This window comes from Toxorhynchites rutilus, chromosome 2 (assembly GCF_029784135.1).
Source record: "Toxorhynchites rutilus septentrionalis strain SRP chromosome 2, ASM2978413v1, whole genome shotgun sequence".
NCBI lineage: Eukaryota > Metazoa > Arthropoda > Insecta > Diptera > Culicidae > Toxorhynchites > Toxorhynchites rutilus.
The window spans coordinates 75,308,724-75,333,001 of NC_073745.1; the positions used below are offsets into that span (position 1 = coordinate 75,308,724).

At 37.6% G+C, this 24,278-nt stretch overlaps 1 protein-coding gene across 11 annotated transcripts in view; it reads right to left on the bottom strand.

Annotated features, from left to right (window-relative positions):
- LOC129767221 (solute carrier family 12 member 4) overlaps positions 1-24,278 on the bottom strand; it is a 588,731-nt gene that overhangs the window by 332,162 nt on the left and 232,291 nt on the right. For 4 of the 11 annotated variants that reach the window (XM_055767886.1, XM_055767885.1, XM_055767879.1 and 1 more), the window contains exon 1: positions 21,830-22,046. The exons of 6 other annotated variants lie outside the window; for them this stretch is intronic. The gene's annotated coding sequence lies outside the window, so the exon portion shown is untranslated. Of the gene's footprint in view, positions 1-21,829; positions 22,047-24,278 lie in introns of those variants that run through there. One more of the 11 variants, XM_055767877.1, reaches the window with a different exon arrangement.

The window sequence follows — 24,278 nt, forward strand, 5'->3', positions numbered from 1 at the left end:
TATATATATATATATATATATATATATATATATATATATATATATATATATATATATATATATATAAATATAGTAATATGGTGCCATGAAAACTATAAAAAACAAATACGTATTTTGAAAATAAAATTCAAATTTTTTTAAATTTTCAAAAAAGACCAGCTAACTGGTTTAATTTGATATGTCGATCATCTTAATCGGTCCAGTAGTCCAAACGTTATGGCTTTTTGAAAAGAAGTCATTTTTGGAAAAAATAATAAAAAAATGAATTTTTGGCTCACCCTAAAATGGAAATGGTCACCCTAAAAAAAAATAAAAAATACGGGTCTGCTATTTTGCGATGAAGAACAAAACTACCACTTTTCACGGAAATCGGAGAGCCACTACATCGGGTTGACATGGAATGGCTGTATAATCTAATCAGTATATAATCGAGCTCGACCTGCCCCTTCAGGACCCTGATTTTGTTATTGTGGTTTTAGCTGAAAACCTGGCTAAGAAAATCAATTTTACTCTCGTTGGTTTGCACCTGTGACTTGCGTTTTTCAAGGAAAGAGCTCGCCAACATTTGTTAGCAAATGGTCTTTTTATATTGTTTCTCCAGAATTGGATTGTCCTTGTACCCCAATTTGTGTACTATCACTATATTTGCCGGAAAATAGTGTGTTAAAATATTTTCTTCCGAAATTCGATTCATACGTCGAAACTTGATACAAATTACGAACGCTAATTTTAACATTTCTGCATAAATGATTTTTTTTACAATTTATAGCAGATTCATAACGAGATTCTTACCGAACGAACATATACAAACAAAATAGTGTTAACTGCAAAAATTAAAAAACTCAGGATGCTTATTTTCTACGGAATTTGCTAATGCAAACATTTTATCACTGGTTTTCGATAGTCACTTTTTTGTAAATGTTTAGTATTATAAATTATAGGCAGTATCGATACCTGTAAATTAATTTTAAAATGAAGCCTATGAACCAAAGAATGGTAGGGTTTTCATTAAACAATTATTTAAAACATTAAAGTTTAGTAAATTTACATTTAAAATGAAGTGTTCGGAATTTAAATCAAGATTCTATGTATGATTCAAATTCCGAAAACTACTTCAATACTAATTTTAATGAATATTTCTGCACAAAATATATTTTTTTCATCCATTTATTATAGTCCCTTACCTTTTCCAGCACTTAATATGAAAACAACAAACGAAATAGTTGAAAAAACTGCAAGAACTGAAAAATTAACGGTGCTTGTCTTTTACGGGATTTGCTAACGCAAACATTTTATCATTGGTTTTGACTGTCACTTTTTTGCAAATGCTTATTATTATAAATAATAGGCTGTACCTGTAAATGATGTGAAAATAAAGTCTAAAACCCAAAGAATTTCAAGGCTCTCAGTAAATTTACATTTAAAATGAAGTGTTCGGAATTTGAATCATACAAAGAAATTTGATTTAAATTCCGAACACTACTTCAATGCTAATTTTAATGAATATTTCTGCATAAAATATAATTTTTTTCATCCATTTATTGTAGATTCTCACCTTTTCTAGCACTTAACATAAAAAAAGCAAACAAAAAAATTGAAAGAACTACAAAAACTGAATAATTAACGATGCTTGTTTTTACGCAATTTGCTAACGCAAGCATTTTATCTTTGGTTTTGACTGTCACTTTTTTGCAAATGTTTAATATTTTTAATTATAGGCTATATCAATGCCTGTAAATGATGTTTAAATGTAGCTTATATCTCAAAGAATATCAGGGTTTTCATTATTAAATTATTTATAACATTAAGTGTAGTGAATTTACATTTAAAAATGAAGTGTTCGGAATTTCAGACTGTTCGGAATATGAGACAAAACGGTATCTATGTTTTATTTCAATCTAAAATGCCATGCCTCCATAAAAACCCCTAAATAATGCATCATAAAGGGTGTGTCACATCAAATTGCATCACGGAAAAAACGCTGTAGAAATTCGCCCAGTAGACCGATCCTTTTGAAAATTTTAGGCAGTAAAATAAAAACTATTAAACAACTTTTGGCATTTTCTTTTTATTCATACTTCGAGCCCAAGCCCGTATGCTCGCACCTTCCTCTTTACCCCGTCCATAAGGTTCTGTACAACGTCAGGTTGTAGTTTTTTTTTAACAGAAATCCATTTTCTCTTGAAGTTCACCTCCGATTTGACAACTTTTGGGTTCTTCCGGAGGGCCTGCTTCATAATCGCCCAATATTTCTCTATTGGGCGATGCTCCGGCGCGTTGGGCGGGTTCATTTCCTTTGGCACGAAGGTGACCCCGTTGGCTTCGTACCACTCCAACACGTCCTTTGAATAGTGGCACGAAGCGAGATCCGGCCAGAAGATGGTCGGGCCCTCGTGCTGCTTCAATAGTGGTAGTAAGCGCTTCTGTAGGCACTCCTTAAGGTAAACCTGCCCGTTTACCGTGCCGGTCATCACGAAGGGGGCGCTCCGCTATCCGCAAGAGCAGATCGCTTGCCACACCATGTACTTTTTGGCAAGCTTGGATAGTTTCTGCTTGCGAATCTCCTCCGGAACGCTGAATTTGTCCTCTGCGGAGAAGAACAACAGGCCCGGCAGCTGACGAAAGTCCGCTTTGACGTAGGTTTCGTCCTCCATTACCAGGCAATGCGGCTTCGTCAGCAATGATGTGACACACCCTTTAAGTGGGTATTGCTGATTGAAAATAAGGAATACGGTTTGGAGAAATAAAATCTCGACACTTTAACGACGACGTTTTTCAGCTCATATCACGTCGCAGATAAAACAATGAATGAGTGATGTGTCATGACAACCTCACCCACGCGTTTCAACGGAAGAACGTGTCTGAGCTTGGTCAGGGTCCGCTGCGAAGACGCTCAAGCTCCTCGAAAGGGTTCGCCTGGGACATCTCCGGCACGAAGAAATCCCAGCGCAGAGCTTGAATTGAGTGATCAAATTTAAATTATGTTTTTTCGCATTATCCACGACATACACACACTCTCATATTAATAATCCGAATTTCCAACGTCTCGAAGCCCAGAGGAAAAGCGCTCTCTTCATCCACTGTACTCCGCTTGTGAGGGGAATGGAGACATGTCAAAAACAGCTCCCACGGCAAGATGGCGCCGGAAGAGTGGCAAAAGATGATTCCCTGGCTGGATTTGTCGTGGGCTCTGATGCCATGTGCTGCTGGGGCTTCCGTGAGCTTCTTCCCAGTGCACGATTTTGCACGGTTCACATGGTTTCCGCCGTAGCGCTATTTAGTTTGATACTTCCGGAGGCAAATCTTAATTTTCAATTCGTTTCTCGTACAATCTATTCCGGGATTAGATGAGATAACATCGTAAGCGAAGACGACGCGCGGCCGTTTGGATTCATTCGGACGCGCGACTCGACGTGGCGGGAATCTAGATGGGGATCTGAACGAAGTTTGCGGAGAGAGATTTGACGCGGATGACGATGGTGACGGTAGTAAATCGTTTAATTTTTGATAGATGATAACACATTTGAGCTAAACGGAAAGTGAGATGCTCTCGTTTTGGGGGATGTTCCGCTGATGTTCGTAAGCACACATCAATTTTGGGTTTGTCAAGTCGATAACTGTGTGACGTGCTCGGTAAGTAAGTGCGTCGAGTTGAGGACGAAATATGTAGTTCTGGGATGTGCTTCATCACATCACAAAATAATGGAAAAAATGGCTTTGATCGGAGAGTTTTGAGAGGGAGAAAACATTTTCTTTGTCTGCGGAAAACATACAAAAAAACCATCACCGGTAGCCATCACTTAGCATTTAGTATTCACAATCGGACATGCTAGTTCGTTTGGTTCTTGTGTCGGCTTTCATAACTATCCGGGCCGAGAGCTTCCCCTCACTTTATCTTCACCATCGCCCCCGCCCGCTAGACAATTTCCGAGAAGGTTCGTTCGAGCAAAAAATATGCTTGCTTTTGGACTTCTCCCAATTTATGAAATAGTTATTTGGGGAAAGATAAATCACCATCTGTACGTGGAGGAAGCTGGAAAAGGAGTAAAAGCTTTCCGCTCCGGCTTAGTGCAGAAAGTTTCTCCATCTCTGCCTCCGTCTCCGAATCCGGTCGGTGTGACCTCGTTGCCACAAAAATGCAGATCAGATTTCAGGCTCGGTGATAAAAAGACAAGAAACGACAATCACACACACATACACATGCGCGAAATGAACGGAATTAGGGGAGTCGAGCAAACAACCGTGTGTGTCGCAAACAGAGCCAGACAAAGGACAGCACGACGAAAAGAGGATTGAGTCTTGCCGACAGAAAGGGACTTTTATTTTTGAACCGTGCTCAAAAACAATTTCCCGGCAACTGACACCTGGCCAAACGCACGTATGCCAACACGAGGAGCACACGGGCCCGGTAATTGTTACATGGAGTGATCCTGGGGATTGAGTAATCGCCGGATAAGAGAAATGCATTGGAAGCGGGGTCTTCGTTGTTGTATGTTGGTAATATTTGTGCGAGATCCACTGCTGAATATTAAAATGAATGGCTACCGAGCAGAACGATGTCGTTGCACAAAGAATAATTTGAATAAATTGGAAATAAGAGCTGTGTTGTGTTTTATAACATGTTTGAACTCGTTGTTTGCAACAAAGTTGCCCCCGCACAACACAATTCTATTTTTTGCGATGACAGATCTTTCAGGGCTGCTGTAGGTGCGGCGGGTTCTAATTGGTACAGCTTGATATCTTTTTCATAGTGTAGATAGTGTAGATGTTGTAGATGTGTAGATGATTCGAAGTGTATACTGTTTTGGTGGTATTAATTTTCTCAATCTTTGATAATGTTGTCGAAAAAGGTATTGTTGGTATTGGAATTTAACATAATCGACAAACATTTCAAAAGGCCTTATCTGCTCTCTCTCTTTCTTTATCTGTAATCTGTGCTGTACTGCATATGTACGAAAAAACTAGAAGTGGGTCATATATGTGATATGACCGCAAGGTGGACATAGGTCTACCGTTGGCTTAGCAATCAATGAGTAACAAGCATATAATTCTTAAAAATTCAATCTTTCCAAAAAAAGGGATTATCATACCACTTCGTTTAGCCGGAAAAGAATTATTAACGCTCAAAGGAAGAATCGATTCCTCCTCGGAAATATCCAGCGCAAACAATACCCCCTCTCCACCCCCCGGAAATTGAAAGCATCGGTCGATAGTGGCATTCATGAGCATTCGATAATATAACGGCTGCGTTTAGCAAAAAAAAATGAGACTCCGTTAAGTCCGGCGACAGAAAAGAAATGGGATTGGTAGAGAAGAGCATAGTGCTGGGCGAGCTAGCTAGACCATTCTTATGTCACTTCGCCATCTCAAATCTCTTCTGCTTCTTCTTCCTTTTTGTTCTTGTTGAATTATAGAGACTTTAGACATCTGCAGTTTATTCGTCCCTAGCTCAATTCAAACTGTTTCTCGACTTGTCTTGACAGTGACACTTCATTGTCGTTCGACGCTTCTCAGCAAACCGTGTCCATTTCAGCAAACATAAAACGACGTTTTTGAAATGGATTTCCGGGCGGGCGCCAACTTATGTACAGATTCGTGTGATTTTAATAGCCTATTTTCAAAGGATTTTTTTTGAGGATAATTTTTTGACTCAATAAGTAACAATCATATGAATCATATACATTTTATCTTTCGAATGGAGTGTTCAAAAAAAATTTCAATTTTTCATCAAATACATAATTTATTTTATTAAAAAAAACTGCATGATCTTACACAGTAGATCCTAAATATTACGTTTACCGTGAAAAACTTTTCCACTTATTGCATTTTCAACGATTTTAAACAGAATTTTCTGCCGACGCTCTAATATCGTGGTTTTGTTGCAAATGACTCTCAAAATCATATCGTATATTTTTAGCAGCCCAAAATAAAATTGGAGTATTGCCAGATACCTTTAGAAGGTTTTGGCTAAGTAAAATATTGAAATAATATCCCAAGTTCAGTAAAAAGAATATTTTTTGTTGGTTGCAATATAATCAATATAGTTGCCAGTACTCATAAAAGGATTAAACAACTTTGCATACTTGAGATATTCAAAAAAGTAATAGACTACTTTTTGAAAATCTTGATTTTTAACAAAAAAAAATATAACTCAAAAACTATAACACCTACAAAATTCTTGTAAATGAAATAAAGGAAATTGTTTATATTTTCATGAAAAAAATACACAAATTTGTTTTTGAAAAAAAATATCTATTTTTGAAAAAAAAACTTACTTTTTATGAAAATTTAAAAAAAATTCCGCGTTCTATCCGTTGACCAGAATTTTGTATGTGCTATAGTTTTTGAATTATTTTTTTTTTGTAAAAAGACAAAATTTTTGGCCCTTTTCAAAAAGTAGACTATTTTTTTTAATATTCCAAGTACGCAAAGTTGTTTAAAAGACCTATTTGTACACCCACATGGTTTCTCTGCTATCTGAAATTGTTCTGCCAACACCTAAGACGAGTTGACATGAAATTCGTCATAGGTTTTAAATAAATAAATAATCCATCAACAACCGACATACATGTCTTCCTTAATTTTGGGTGTTATGATGTTATGTATAAAAGTCAAAGCTTCCCAAAAATCGTATAAAGAGCGAGAATAATTTTTTTTTCTCGACACCTCAAAAATCATATAAACGCCGTTTACCAAGAAATCATTCAAATACAATTAAATCAATGTAAAATTATTGGAAATTCATGCTCCTGTGGCCGAATGGTTAGCGTTAGAACTAACATGCCGTTGGGGTTCGGGTTCGATTCCCGTTCTGATCGGAGGAATTTTTCGTCAATGAAATTTTCTCCGACTTGCACTGTGGTCACGCGTATTCTAGAGCTTGCCACTCAGAATACATTCAAGGCGTGTTATTTGGCAAAGAAATCTCAACTAAGTACTAATAAAAATGACGCATGACGTTGAGACGGCGAAGTTCCTCAAGGAACGTAAGTGTCATTTAAGAAGAAACAAATCACAAATTTGGAAAAACGTGAACATTTTTTTTAAATCAGTATAAAATGAGGAGTTCGTACACCCAAACTAGCGTTGTCAGAAAGCATTTCATTTCCGACAGAAAAAATGCCATTTCGTGTCTTGAAGCGTCAAATAGGCAAATGATGTCATCTGTCCCCCAATGCTTTAAAATGTTTGTATGTATGGAAGTAGACATCTGTTTCTTTTTTCTTTTTATCTTTTTCGGGATTGTACCCAAAAAAAGTCCAAACGACGACAACGGGGATCGAACCAAGGCCGGCTAGAACGCAAGACTGTTGTACACGACCACGCTATCCACATGGCTAATGATGTTCAGGAAATGCGTGATCATATTGCACATAATTATAAAATTGGAAAGTGGAAAGTGTTTTCTAAGAGCAAAGAAGGAACGCATGAAGGAGAGCAATATCTATCTCGGTCTGGGCCGTGCATGTGGTAAAGTATGCGGAAAGCTCATTTGTCTTTTGTTTCGCTCACTCGTATTATTCTTATATTGCTGTACCATGTATATTATACAAATGCTTACCAGTATTTGAGGGTCATGACATTTTCTGTTATGTTATGCCTCATTTAATGTAATTAATCGGGATGACATAATAAAGGGTGTGTCACATCAAATTGCATGACGGAAAAAATGCTGTAGAAATTCGCCCAGTAGACCGACCCTTTCGAAAATTTTAGACAGTAAAATAAAAACTATTAAACAACTTTTGGCATTTTCTTTTCATTCATACTTCGAGCCCAAGCCCGTATGCTCGCACCTTCCTTTTTACCCCGTCCATAAGGTTCTGTACAACGTTGTAGGGAACGGTTGTAGTTTTTTTTGAACAGAAATCCATTTTCTCTTGAAGTCCGCCTCCGATTTGACAACTTTTGGGTTCTTCCGGAGGGCCTGCTTAATAATCGCCCAATATTTATCTCTTGGGCGAAGCTTCGGCGCGTTGGGCGGGTTCATTTCCTTTGGCACGAAGGTGACCCCGTTGGCTTCGTACCACTCCAACACGTCCTTTGAATAGTGGCACGAAGCGAGATCCGCCCAGAAGATGGTCGGGCCCTCGTGCTGCTTCAATAGTGGTAGTAAGCGCTTCTGTAGGCACTCCTTAAGGTAAACCTACCCGTTTACCGTGCTGGTCATCACGAAGGGGGCGCTCCGCTATCCGCAAGAGCAGATCGCTTGCCACACCATGTACTTTTTGGCAAACTTGGATAGTTTATGTTTGCGAATCTCCTTCGGAACGCTGAATTTATCCTCTGCGGAGAAGAACAACAGGCCCGGCAGCTGACGAAAGTCCGCTTTGACGTAGATTTCGTCGTCCATTACCAGGCAATGCGGCTTCGTCAGCATTTCGGTGTACAGCTTCCGGGCTCGCGTCTTCCCCACCATGTTTTGCCTTTCGTCGCGGTTAGGAGCCTTCTGAACCTTGTATGTACGCAGGCCCTCCCGCTGCTTGGTCCGCTGGACGAATGAACTTGACAAATTCAGCTTATTGGCGACATCCCGGACCGAACTTCTCGGATCACGTCTAAACTGCTTAACTACGCGCTTGTGATCTTTTTCAATGACGGAGCATCCATTTTTGCCGTTCTTCACCTTCCGGTCGATGGTTAGGTTCTCGAAGTATCGATTTAGTACTCTGCTGACCGTGGATTGGACGATTCCCAGCATCTTACCGATGTCCCGATGTGACAACTCCGGATTCTCGAAATGAGTGCGCAGGATCAATTCACGACGCTCTTTTTCGTTCGACGACATTTTTACAAATTTAGGAAAAATTGACAGTGAAGCATGGCCAACGTGATCTATACACTCTTATCTGATTATAAGGGAAAGCTGAAGATATAATTCCTAAAAATTAAATTTCTACAGCGTTTTTTCCGTGATGCAATTAGATGTCACACACCCTTTATGAGCTGAAAATCAGTTTTGGGTGTAGGTTCCCAATTTGTATCTGTTCTCGCAACGTTTCAAAACAACGGATGGGATTACATCAAGACCAAAGCAAGATGAGATTTTTAACTTCGAGAAGACGATGAGAACGGTTCCAATATCAATCCCAGAATAAGATAGAAGCAGAGATTTTTTATTACTTCTTAAATGTTGTTGTGGAATAAAATTTCCCCACTCGGAACGTTGGCGATGGATCATGCGTGGTATGGCACATCCTTGAAAATAAAAAAATAAAGCGTGAAATACCAAATTTCACGAGAAATGTTCGCCGGTGCCACTATTTCGCGTATGTTTTTGTAACATGTGTTTTGGTGAAGTTTTTAACAGAATTTTTTTGGCTCATTATATTTCTTGAAGCATTTTAAACGGAGAAATTGCATTTATTGTCAGTTTCAAAATTCGATTGGTTGTAGTATGTGCTAACTCCACACAAAGTATGTACTATTTTGGAAGTTTAGTTTTGCTTCGAAATTGAAATGAAATTTATGAGAATTGCCCCGCATTTCCCTACAAAACTTTTTTAATGAAAGTGTTCCTCAAAGTCTTTTATCACTCAGCACTTGAGTTTGTCACTCCGAATCCCTCCTTTTAAATTTTTCTCAACCCCGAAATCAACCCGAAATCAGCCATTTCATTCCAAACCGATATTTTTTTTTTTTTTTTTTTTTTTTTTCCAAAAATGACTTTTTTCAAAAATTCAAAAACTTTTGAACTACAGAACTGATTCAGATGATCAACATATCAAACAAAAGCCAATCACCTGGTCTTTTTTGAAAAAAATACTACACCTGCAGAGAATTCGAAATCTGTTCTCGTTATTATTGATTGTATTCGATTTTTTATTGTTTTCATAGTCTCGGGACCAAGGGCGCTATATTTTTTTTATATTTTTTCTGAAACCCTGAGGATTTTTCACGGTTGAATAATCAATATCTTTATGTCGTTATTTTTAAGTTCTTCTAACACATCGTCCAGGTCATCACTTGCGTATAGTTCCTCAATATCCTAATCGGAACTCAACTTGAAAAAAAAAACTTGCCGCTTGCTTCTTTTTCTACCTTTTAGCTACCAAGCGCAAAGAACGCTGAAAACGAATAACGTGAAAAACCGGAGTTGCCAAATGTGATATAGTTTATGACGATCATTTTCCGAAAATGTGACATATGTTCTTAGTATGATATATTCACAGAATATTCGCAATAGATTGAACAGAATATTCCATATTCCCCAATAATATTGTAGTTATTCATGGGTCTGTGAGACTGAGACTGTGAGAGGATTGATTGAAGGAAAAATAAACCTACTAATAAACATCCAATGATAAATTATTCCATAAAATAAAAATAATTATCGGTTACTAAATAATTTATAAGTAAAACTTTATTTTCTGTGAAGTTTCGTCAACCAATTACTGTTGATTTCTTCAAATTATCATTTGTTTTCCATAAAAATACCCCCAAGATGATTATTATATTCTAAGGCCTGCCTTAGAAGTTATTGAGGGTGGTCTCATAGACGTTGAACAGAGTGTATGCCCTCGGCAATTATTCAAAAGAAACTACGGAATTGATGCATTTCGGAAGCAGCTCACATGGTTTTTTCGCAAAACGATACAAACTAAGATCCGTGTTTCAGTATCATTCGTGCTGATCCTGATGATTATTTAAAACTCCAAATTTGTATTCGCATCACAAAATTGGATGTAATGAAAACAAGATTTCGTGATGAGTTTTCTACTTTCTGACGGAAAAAAAATCGAAAACTGCAAGCAAAGTTCTATATCTGGAAAATAACTATCGCGGTAAATAACGAACATAAAAAGCTCTCATTAACTCAAATGTTGAACGTATGCTTGTCTTTTTTCTGGTTTACAGCGAAAAAAAAACGGAACACCTCACTCTAAGCGTGCTCCAGAGAACGACTTTGTGTTCCATGCAAATTTTTCTCCTAAATTTCCATTCAGATTTACTGCTCCCACCATCCATTTTCTCGGGTCCCCTACCCCGGGTGGCTGTCGATCGGTTAACGAGCACATAGCTTCCGTCAATTCATGATATATTTGGGCTTTATTCCATGTTTTTTTACTTTTTCCTTTTGCGGATAGGTTCGCGGGAGGAGATGATGATGTGGAAACTGTTTTCCTCGCAACTGAGAAATATAAGTGATATGGCTAACGAACCCAGTTTCCTCACACATTGGAAACGAATAAAATATATCCCGTAATCCAAATGCGAGGGATGCGCCCGAACCCGAACCCAAACATGCCGCTGCGGAACGTAGTAATCCTCCACATTTTACAGTTGGAACGGCAGAAAAAAAGATGTCGACCCCATTTCCACTCCCCACCATCCTTGCCACGGTGTGTTGTCTCCCGACGGAAAAACTAGGGCATAATGGGAGCGCAGACAGGCGCCGATAATTGCCTATGGCTGCTGCTGTTACTGCCTGCCTGGTGCTGTTGGCGTATGTCGATGCCCTAAATAGTGATCCCGGACCCTAGCGGTAGTAGCTGCTGGATGGATGTTATTGCCCGGGAAAGCGAGAGAAAATGGAACCTATGTTTTGTCCCTGTCTTCGCGCGTGTGTGTATGTGTGTGTTCTGTGTGTTCAGCAAACAGGGCTTAGCTGAAATAGATCCTGCGAGACGGACAGTCGAACAGAGTGAACGTGTTTCAGTGTGTTCCGTTGGTTTAGTCCAGCGAAAAAAAACACCTTCAAACGAAAGTTTTTCGGGGAAAAGGGGGATTTTTTTCCTCGTGGCGCCGTAAGTCGCATCGATGAATCGGAGGTAATTAGCTTTGGGACCGGTGGCACGTTTTCGATTCGGGATCTTAATTTAGCAGGATAACGGGATTTGAATACTCATTTGCTGGTCGCGCATTCTGATTGCGCTGTGAGTTTCACAGCGGACAACCGCTTACTGCTGCATTATCTGGAGGGATTTAAATGCAGATCAGAGAATGCAAATTTGTTCTGCACAGCTAATGCGTATCGCATACATCACGTTTCACACGGAGAAATGTGGGAATTATTCATGGGGATGTGTCCTAGGGCCGAACATTTACTCTGTCGTGCCTTTGTTCGGTACAAACGAACCAGCTATTGTAATATGATTTAAATTGTTCAATGAGGACTACATTGTTGGTAAAATGTCTGTTCTGATCTTATATCTAATTTGTTTGGACACATGAACTAATGCATTAAAATTGATTTTTCTTCTGATTGTGAACGGTTTTATTTAGTTTTGTGTGCTCCATTCGCCAAGGTTCTTTGATACTGCAGGAAGGGATGAAACGTCATTCCTTCCAACGTAATCAGTTAAGCAGATTTTATGAGATATGGAATAGATATTTGGCCTTAGTCTCTGATACACCAGTAGAACAACAGACATGCTTACTCTGTCCTTCAGTGGACACCAGCAGCTATAAGAAATGATTCTTGCCAAGTGGTGTGGTAATGAAAATGTTAGAAAAAATTACATTCAAGAAGATTTCCAGAAATGCTTTGATGTAATAAACCAACCGTTCGATAGATCACAACAGTAATATGCCACCCGGGTCAAGTGTAGCATTTGATGAACATGATGATTGAATACACTGTTTTCATTGACACGTTGAGCTCCGAATTGTTCTTGCTGAGCTTGCCGTTCAGCCCGCATCAAGAGCGTTTGCAAAGTATCAGTGTCGGTCCCAACTCCAAAAGACACTTATGATATGAATAGAAAATAGCCAGAAATTCGGCTTGAATTTAGTGACATTTTGTAAAACATCCGAAAACAAATCATATATTTTTTTTTATCCCTGGCTGACCCGGCAGGCTTTGTTCCTCCCAAAATATATTATTCGTTATCACATCCACGTTTTCTTACTAAGCGCACGTTAATGGGTCCAATCGCAGAATTGTTCATTGATTGATTTTCTAATCTACCCTTTAAAATATTTTTTTACTATAAAATTTCAGTACTTCCTCCAAAATGCGACATTATAATATCAAATTATTTTCAGACACAATTCTCGTGCAAGATTTTTCATCCACTTGCAAACAACATGTTTCTCCGTTACATGGAATAAATTCCTTTCTCGAGTTTTGCTCTTATCAACACATTCGACGATCCATTATTTTATGTACACCCAAACTAGCGTTGGCAGAAAACATTTCATCTTTGGCAGAAAAGATGCCATTTCCTGTGCATGAGAGTCAAATGCGCAAATAATGAGCTATAAAAAAGCTTAAAAATGGTTTGTATGTATGCTACACAAATGAATTACAAATTTCTACATTACTCGGGAATTAATCAAGCAAATGAAACGAAATTTGGCACGTGAAAGTTTTAGGGTGCAATAAATGTTTGTATGGTGGTTAGACTTTCCACCCCCCTCTCTGAGGGAAAGCTGCCATACAAATGAAAGACCAATTTCTGCATAATCCGAAAACTGATCAAGAAAATGGAGCCAAATTTGTCATGCCAATGTTTTGGGGGACACTAAACGTTTCCATGGTGAATAAACACTCTTCCTCTCTCTGAGAGGGGGCATGTGGAGGTTTTAGGGGGCAAGAAACATTTCTAAAGTGGTTCAACGGAGGAGAGAGGGGGAAGGGATGTTTCTATGATGGTATGACACCGACAGCAGAACTCGAGGAAGGAATTGTCCGATTTACGGCTGCCTTTATTCTATCCTATTTTCTGTATAAAACATTTATTCCATGTAACGGAGAAACGGAGTTATTTGAATGTGATTGAAAAATTTAGAACAAGTATTGTGTCTGAAAATAATCTGATATTATAATGAGGAGTTTTGTTAGAAATACTAGAAATTTTATACTAAAAGGTAAATTCAACGGGGTCGATTAGAAGATCAATCAATGAACAGTTCTGCGATTGGACCCATGAACATGCTCATAATAAGAAAACGTGAATGTTTGAAGGTATCGATAACAAAAAACACGGACGGGACGGGACGAAGTTTGCCGGGTCAGCTAGTATATTATACAAATGATATACTTGTATTGGGGAGTAGAACATTTTACGTTATCTTTCAGCTCATTTAATGTAATAAATCGGGATGCCAGAACATGTGAGTTTTTCGAATTTTCCCATTTTCCTTCAGAGTTTTCCGAAAATTTTCAATTGTCATGTTTTGTTGGAATATGTGTATTATTTCTATGGGTTTGTATGGGGTGTCATAGAAACATTTCTCGTACCCAAAAACCCTCACATCCCATATTTGGCTCCATTTGCTTTATTAGTTCTCGAGTTATGCAGAAATTTCAGTTTTATTTGTATGGCAGGCTCCCTTAGAGAGAGGGGAAGAGTGTCGAACCACCATAGAAACGTTTATCGATCCTTGAAACCTCTATATGCCAAGTTTGATTCCATCTGCTTGATTAGTTCTCGAGTTACTCAGCACAACCCATGTAGAGGGGGAGGAATTTCAAACTACTTAAGAAATTTCTCTTGCCCCCTATAAACTCCACATGCCAAATTTGGTTCCGTTTGCTTGATTAGTTCTTGAATTATGCAGAAGTGTATGCTTCATTTGTATGGCAGCTCCCCCTTAGAGAGAGGATGGAGTGTCTAACCATCATAGAAACATTTATTGCCCTCTAAAACCGCTGTATGCCTAATTTGGTTTCATTTGATTAATTAATTCTCGAGTAATGCAGAAATTTGTGTTTCATTTGCATGGCAGACCCCCCCCCTAAGAAAGGGGGAGGAGTATATTACTACCATAGAATCATTTATTGCACCCTAAAATCTCCACATGCTAAATTTTATTACATTTGCTTGATTAATTCTCGAGTAATGCTGAAATTTGTGTTTAATTTGTATGACAGCCCCCGCTAAGAGAGAGGGAGGAGTATCTTACCACCATAGAATCATTTATTGCACCCTAAAACCTCCATATGCCTAATTTGGTTTCATTTGCTTGATAAATCCTCGAGTAATGTAGCAATTTGTGTTTCATTTGTGATTAAAAGAAGCAATATGGCTGTGTTACAAGTACAGGATACCGACTTGAAAACTTCTCATTTCCGGCAGCCTGAACATCGTACATATTTTCTGTTCAAATTGTTTCGTTCGTTCTATTTTATCAATCACATTCGATTGATTTTATAGCTCGTTGAGACATTCAAATACTCTTGCATTTTTTCAACTAACAAAATATTCACTAGAAATTATTGATATGGCAAAACAACGTTTGCTGGGTCAGCTAGTTTTTCCATAAATTCATATCTCCATTATCGGCACCACTGTACGTGAAAATTTATCAAATTGTGAAAAAAATATATCGATAGGGAGTGTCTCGAGGTATAAAAAATTTTAATATTAATTTTCATTTTTGAGTAAGATTTAAGATGCATTTAAAATGTTATTTTTCATAATCGGTTCACTAATTTTCCAATAACTTTGTCAAACGTTAATCAGACATCTGGATTTTGAGCTACGATTTTTTGAAAGAAAGATCAATGATTTTGAATACGCCTTTTTGAAAAATCAGTCGTAAGTTAAATTGGTGGCTATGTATCTAGTTTCCATAATATCTTAGAAAATCGCGGAAAAATTTGCTGTTTTTCGGCGTATTTGCACCATGGGATTTACGGTGAAAAACGTACTTTTTCCTTTTTTTTTGCGCCATTCTCAATAGTTTCGGGATAAATATTTAAAAATAATACTGAAAATGCCTCTTAAATATATCTAATGCGTATATATTTTTTTTTTATCCCATTTGTTTATTTATTTAGGATACATGTTGCATTTTTATCGTTTCTATAAATTCAAAATTACACAGTTGCGTAGTAAAAAAATATCTTTCCATTTTTCACCGTCTGCAATTAATAGGGGAAGTGGGGGCATAGAACCCTAAGGAATATGCCCATTTCCAACGCCCACATACCGATTCAATTCCCGTTTCTCGAAGAATATTATAGTTCAACTCATTGTTCTTCAAGATAGCAAACGGCTTTTACTATAAAAATTCAAAATAGTGCACTTTTCATCATTAGAAAAAATCAGAAATCGAAAATAGAAAAAAAATAGAAATCGATTTTTTTTGCTTGGAGGTAAAGTGGTCACCCGCACATATCAAGCTAATGGAATAGATTTATGGGATAGATTTATGCGTTTTTTCGTCAAAATTTGTACAAATCATATTCTATTTAGTAGGTATAGGTATGAAATAAGCTTGGTCTATTCACCTAGAGTCTCAATTTAAGTTTTCTCTTGCATACAAAAACGTAGTAATAAACACATAACGTTCCGCATAAGGCTTGGTTTAGTTGGAGTTGGGTTTAGTTAAACCGATGATTTGACCAATATTTCAGATTGAATTGACTAAATTTCACGAGAAATTCCATAGATACCATGCGCACAGAACTACGGCCGAATGACTATCGTGAGAGTAATTTCTGTTTTTATTTGACATGCGACAGCTCTACTGAAGTTTTTTTTTTTTTTTTTTTTTATCTGTATTATAGTGATTTTCAACTCATTTGGTTGGTTCGTCACTTTTACTTCCATTTTTGGAAGAATGTCGGGAGTGAGAATTGAACTCGTGACCTTCAGCGTGAGAGGGATGGATGTTACCACTACGCCAGATCGCCTCCACACCTCTACTGAAGTACAGGGTGACTCAAAAATCATTAAATTCTTCAAACAAAAGGTGACTATCAATACGGTGTCAATATTCAATAGTTATACTACAAAACAAGCAGGTGACTACTTTGCAACCCATGACCAATTTGCCCCCACTACCCCTACTCGACAAAAAAATAGAGGAACAGAATGCGAGGCCGAAATTTTTAGGCGAAATTCGAAACTTTTGAAACTTTGTGAAAAATCAACACATTAAGATGGAATGTAGATCCTATCAAAGCCTAAATTTCCAAGTTTTGGGATATTTTACGAACACTTTTTTATCTTGGTGTGTGTAAATGCAGTGGACAAAAGTATCGGGAAGAAATGAAACATTGATTTCCGTCTGTTTTATTTTTGCTAACTAATGTAATGGCAAATACATTTAACATTTTCAAACAATTTTCATTTGATCCCTATAACATTCCTCAATACGAAAATATTTTTGTTTGAATGAAAATTTCCCCTTCATGTTTGATGGTGAATAATTCAATAAATAATGATCGCACCGCAAATCGAAAGGCAGTTTTGAAAACTTCAATAAATTATGGACAAAACTCGATACAAGACGGCGCCAGTGGTTGTATGGTTAGCGTAACAGCCTCACAATCCGATCGGCCTGGGTTCAATCCCAGCTGGCGTCGTTGGGATTTTCTGAGGCGAAAAATCTCTGGTTACGTCTTCCTTCGGAGCGGAAGTAAAAGAAGTTGGCCCGGCTCATGAGTTGTTGAGTCTGATAGGTAGGAACAGGTGGAGTCGCCTCCCTGATGTCGGTGATTGGCACTAAAGTGGCGGAAATAGGCCGACGAAAAATAAGCGAAGATAAAAAAAAAAAACTCGATACGTTCAGCCATTTTGCTAGCCAATCGATCAATGTTTGTAGTAAACTACAGGAGCACTTCATCACAAAATGTAACAGATGTACAAGATGCCTCGTAATTTTGATTTTCATGTGTTTGTATATTTTGGTAAAATATTCCAAAACTTTAAACTTTGAACTTTAAAATGATGCTGATTTTTTTCACCTTTTTCGTGTTTTTATTTTGTCGAATGTATTTTACGAAAATCTATGATTTTATTGTACACCCATACCTCGATTTACGGCCTAGATACGTTCCCGGGTCGCTAAGAAAAAAAGCCGTATAACGAATCAATTATTCCAACACAGATTCATACAAACTCTATCGGATCGGTTCCAAGCTTGTTCAACGAAAAGCCGGATAAAGAGCGACCGTATAGCGAGGTATGGGTGTATTAGGGAATTTGAAGAACCTGGCAGAGTAAGCATGTAAAAAGTGCCCCCAAAACTTATCAATAGCACTATGAAAAATATTTTATATTGTACCAAATTAGAAGTTCAGATCATTTTTTGAATCCATATTTATTATATGAACTATTTTTCCAAAGTTTTTTTTAGACTCACAAGAACATTGCTAAACAAAATAACGTTTCAGAAGAGCTTTTTGAAGTAATGATTGCACAGGCAATCGATAGGCAATTTTAGAAAATTAAAAAAAAACTGTACAGAGTCTACTCATGGCTTTGATGGAAAAAAATTTTTGTATTATGACAATGATGTTTTAAAAATTTCAAATCTATCGTAATTTTGCAAATATTGCAGCAAGTTTCTAGGAAAGCAAGTATAAGTAGCAAGCAAGTAGTAGCAAGTAGTGTCTACGCCTCTTACGCACTACATCAATTCAGCACTTCAAGAACAAAAATCATGAATCGTTCATCCCCATTTTCCCTAAACGATGATCAATCAGGAGAGAGGAACAACTGAATATACGAATATGAGATTTTGCATAGAATTTGAAGATAAATTAAATTTAAAATTATTTATATAAATAAAAATAAAAATGTCAAAAGTGTTGGTGAGCGCAAAACCCGGGGAGGGAATGGTCCGATTTGAGTCGTCTTTATTCCGTTGTATTCGTCTCTTGCCGTGGAATAATATATAGCGGAGAAAAAAATCGAAAAATTTTCGGAAAACTCTGAAGAATTGTAGGAAAGTTCGGAAAATTTAATTCCTATATGTTCTACAATTACTGTTCTGAATCATATTTCGGACGCTTAAGGCATATGATGCAGAAAACAGATCTAAACTTTATGCACAGGTATTATTTGGTTGATATTCACAATAAATTAGTTCAATATGCTTTTAAGCATTCTACTTTGGTACCTATTTGATTGAAAACATAAAAAAATCATCGAATAAAATGCTTTTCAAATGAAACGAATAAGAATCAAATTTCGGACACTAAATCAAATTTCGGAAATCTGGGGTTTCGTTTTTTTTCGGTACCAAATGGCTTAAAATGGCATGAAACGTCGAGATCTAGTGTCATCTCGAAAACAAAATTGTCAAAAATCGGCACTCTGTGACTTAGTTATTTTCGGAATAGAAAACGAAAAGTATGGTTTAGGATGCGAATAAAAATAGTTTTCCGGAACTTGCTACGAAATGTTGATTTGTACGATAATATACCCTATGCAAAATATTAGCTCACTCGAACTAGTCCCAAACAACAAACTCAATCCAAACTCCTTCTTCACCTGCCTTGAGAAAGACACTTCATTGTCATTGCTCATCAGCAAACAAACGTCAAACGACGCTCCCGCGAAAATGTTCAATAAAATTCGCAATTAAATATAGAAAATGTCGACAAAAATCCAGACTTTTGATTCCCCAACTTCCAGATGTCTGTTCAATACTCCTGACAACCCTGGCTTAACTCTTCATAAGGCCATGCAAACTAGGCAAGGAATCGACTCAAACTTCAGAGAATATAATTCTTACATGAGGAAGAACATAATATCTTTGGTAAAGATTAAATTATTGGAACATTTGAAAAAAAAAATATTTCAATATAGTTGCCATTTTATTGTGCTTTTTGTTATACAAATATAAAAACAATATATCTAGTACAACGAAGAAAAATGTTTTTATATAGAAAAACACCAAATTTGAATTTTTCATCGAATACACCAATTTGTATTGAAAAAACTGCATGAATTACACTGTAGATCCTAAATAGAACGCTCACAGTGAAAAGCTTATCAATTTGTTGCATGTTCAACGAATTTTAACCGATTTTTTCCGGCGCTCTGAAATCGCGTTTTTTTACATAAAAATGACTCCCAAATTAATATCGTACACTTTTAGCATTTTTTGCCCTAACAAATTGGAGTATTCCCAGATACTTTTAGAAGTCTTTTGTTAAGCAAAATATTCAAATAATATTACAAGTGCGGCAAAAAAATATTCTCTGTGGGTGGCAATATAGGTTGTTACGGCCTTATAACAGGTTAACCAACCACAATGTCTTTTAATTAGAAATAATTTTGTATGAATAAGACAAAAACTAGAAAAAAGATTTTTGTTTAAAATATTTGGCTATCAGGTATCACTCAATTCTGGCCCAAAATAGTTTGAGAAACCCTGATCTAATTGGACTAAATTTTTCGGACAAATTTTTTAGTAAACATCAGAGACGACAGTCTATTAACTGTTTTGTATCATTATTGAGTTCGATAAAGAAGCCTTTCATTGCATAAATGAATTAACTCCACTTATTTAAAAATCTTAAATTTAGGTGTTAATATATCGTAATCGTAATTAATCTACAGAACCTCATTTGTTCGGTCAACATGATTACTATAAAAATTTGAGAACAAACAGAAGTGAAGTTCTATGAAAATAAAATCTTTTTCTTGTTTGTGTAAATTTTTTACACTTTTCTGTAACGGATGATGTAATGAAGAACAGATATGCTTCTTTCGACTATCCCTGTTTGATAGTACCATACAACACTGTTAAGCAAATGACCAGATGACTCTGTTTGAAGGGTTGTCATTCATCTTATCACGAACGATTTTTTAATTCTTCAAGATCCCAAATTGTTTGGATCCAATGGAGCATTTTTGAGAAGCTATAAATTTTATGTCAACCAAACACTTAAAATAAAATTTTACAGAATACATATATTTTTCATTTACTGGATCTTGAATGTTCGTGGTTAATAAAAATAGGTGATATTTTTATTTGTTTCTTTGAATATTACATCGTACAAAAGAATACATGAGCTCTATTCAAAAATTTAATACTTTAAAGAAAAACATGCAATTTATGATTACCCCGAAACTATCGTGATAGTTTCAAATAGACAGAAAGTACCCTCTTCCTTCATAATTTGGTCCATCTGAGAAAAACTGTCAAACAAGCGGGATACCTGCCAATGCCGTCGGAAGCGATGCAATAATGGTAAACGTTCTGCTTTGAATGTTGGGGACAGTATGAGCAAAAAAAGAAGTCAGAAAGTGCCTCCTCAGAAATATCTATACGTATATAGTAGAGAGTTGTACGATTTTCCGGCGCCACAACGCCCTTCGATTCGCAGGGTTATATTGCGCTTGCCGTTATTTCGCCGAATTTATTGGCGCCACCGAAATGAAAAAAAAAACAAGAAAGTTGTAAATATTTAGATGGAGAATAGGTACAATCCTCAGAACACACTGACTCGGGCCCAGGATGTAGTAAAAATTTGAACGAATCTTTATCGGAATTCCAACAGAGAGGCATGAACGTGTTACGACAAGCGATGTTTCATATTTTCCAATAGACGACGGTCACATACACAGGATGAAGCTTTTCCGCTGAATTCTGTCGTTCTAGCATCATCGTGCTCGATTCCGACCTTCAATACATAGATACGAGCTGAGCGAGAAAGAGTGGAAATACGCTGTTCAATATTACGGTCTATGTAAAGAGAGGCAGCATCGGAATTTTGTTCTGATAGTTAGAATTGCCTATCTCAATATCATTTCATCTATGCTGACTTTCCCTCCTATACTAGGCTGACTTTCGAGAATCACTTACAGATTTTTGGAAAACACAGAATCCCAAAAAGAGCACTCCCTTATACCATGTTCTTGTTGAAATATTGATTCAATGTTGTTGTTTCTCTTCCGTGCATATTACTCATTATCAGGAGGATTTATGTCACAGTTTTACGCCCAACACGCACCACTCCTGCAATAAATCAAACTTCATCCCAGCTCATAGAACTCAGTTCACACCCGGACCCGGTTCGAATCTATCCGGAACACCACCCGGTATTCGTTCTCTCGACCACAGCACAGGAAAGAATCCGCAGAATCCACTAAAACATTAAACGGTATCTTCACGGGGAACCGCCGGAAGCAGTGCTCACCACAGTAAGTTCCGATGGCAGGAAGCACTAGCACTCTACACACCTCCAGGAACACACCAAAGCACCGCGCAGAGAGGACCCGGACTACGGATATACCCTACGTGACGTCAGCGCTCCAACTGAAAAGAACTGGGCTTCCAAATTTGCCACAACCCGGAGAAATGGCCACGACCAGAAAGCACGGACTTGCACAACACAGTACACGGTACGAGACTCAGCACTGTACAGCATCCAGCGAGCCTGCCAGCTGCTGCAGCATCCCCACCCAGCCTTGTATGTGTGTGCACGCGGAGAGCCATCCCGGATCTCTTGCTTGCGCTCGCCGATCTCCGCGAGTAGGAGGGGGAGGGAACGGACCGGCATTCCGGACTGTCCCAAAACGCGCAAAGCTCAATCCACTCCCACGGTGTTGGGTCAGGATTCTTCTCGCTTTGCCTGGGGTTTGGACCAGAACACAAACACACCCAGGAAGGAGTGCGAAAATAGGAGCGAAAGCTCGCTTCTCGCAGCTTTCCCGTGCGTGAGATGAATGCAAACAAACGGAGTTTTTCGCTGTGTTTTGCTCCGGAAAGCGTGGGATAGTGAATCGGGATATGTTGGTGTTGGAAGACCATGCGACCATGCTTGCTCTCCTTTCGGGGATGGATGGAGACGAGATCAGTAATGCTCACGAAGTTGGGGGTTGTGACAGGACACTAGCGAAATGTGTGGTATTTATTTGAAGAGATTGGGATAGTCTTGGAGAAAACTTGCATGGCGAGTGATAGCAGAGCCAGAGAGATTGTTTTTGACAGCAGCGATTGTACTGTCAGATGAGCCGATGCGCTGTGAAATGATGCCTAAAATTGTCAATTTGAAAAAAAAATCATTGAGATGTACTGTTACGTACACAAGTAATTTAATTCAAATTAATGTTTTTCTTCTGGTATCAGAATCTTGAATGCTGTATTTCATATATCTTTCAATAATGTTAACCATATAATAATTTGAACACAAGTCAAAACTAATGAGAGTGAAAAATATTTTTCTGTTCTCTGCGTACACTTCATCAGATGGAAATTGGTAGTAAGGGGAATAAGAACTAGTTATATGAAGCAGCCTGATTTTCGGCTTTCACTGTAGATTATATTTCTTGTTATCGTTCTTTTTTCCCAGAGTTGAGAAATGTTTAGGAAGCTCAATAATGAACTTTTCGTCTCACAATTTGTTATTACTTCAAAACTAAACTAAAACTTATCTACTAACTAAGGTAAATGGGAACGCAGTCTGTGCCTAACGGTTGGTCTACTTTATAAACATGCACTTTGCCTGCCTTGTGTTACGTTATTTGCAAACTTTGTAGGGGTCCTACAAAGCTCCAAGCTCCTAGCCAAAATCCTAGTTTTCCTCCAATTACAGATCTTGCAATCCGTAAAACCCCTTCCCCGTATCCATTGGCAGAAAAACTTCATTCACAACACTACATCGAACCCATGTACTTTCGCCAGGATAGCAATAACGCACCTTTGCTACAGTAAAGTGCAGTCGAGTGCAAATGGTGCTCTGCTCCCGCGCGGATTGGTCACATATTCGAAGAGATCAGGATTCCGATATAGTTTGCTCCGTTCGTATTTTGTGGCACGTTGCTTTCAGCATGTGTATCCATCCAGTCACAGGGAAGTCACACAACCAAATGCTGATGGCGAGTTAGAAGCGGGTCCACTATTGGGATTTCAGGGGAACAAAAATCGGAGAAGTGACCCTCACCGATCTGTTTTTCTATATTTCCTACCGAAAGTAGACACTTTAACTAAGAAAAGTTAAAAATTTAAGGGCTGTAGCAGGCACTATACCTAAAATATTGAGAAATGAAGATAAAAAAATGCATTTTTTTTTCGAGAAGAAGCGAATTTCAAAAATACTAGTTTATCCGGCGAATTAGCAACACGTTTGGCCTTCCTTTTTTTTATTATATAGATAGGAATGCGTTATTCCGCCAGATAATCCATTTCCACCTTCAAACAAAGATCAATTTCGTTAGCGCAAACATCGAATGGAATAACAACGCTTATCATGATGTAATTTTCGAACATATGGGTATTCAATTTACCGAATTTTCCGAACTTCCTTCAGAGTTTTCCGAAAAATTTTCGATTTTTCTATTCGCTATTTTGATCTATGGGCCAAGACAAATACAACAAAACAAAGACGACTCAAATTGGACGATTCCTTTTTCGGGTTTTGCGCTTAGCAACACAGTGCGTTATTTCACCTGAAAATCCATTTCTGCTTTCAAACAAAGATCAATTTCAATAGCGCAAACATCGAATTGACCGACAACGCTGATCATGATGTTAATGTAAAACATATGAGAAATCAATTTTCCGAATTTTCCGACCTTCCTTCAGAGTTTTCCGAAAATTTACTGATTTTTTCTCCATAACATTGATTTACGGGCTCAGAAAAATAC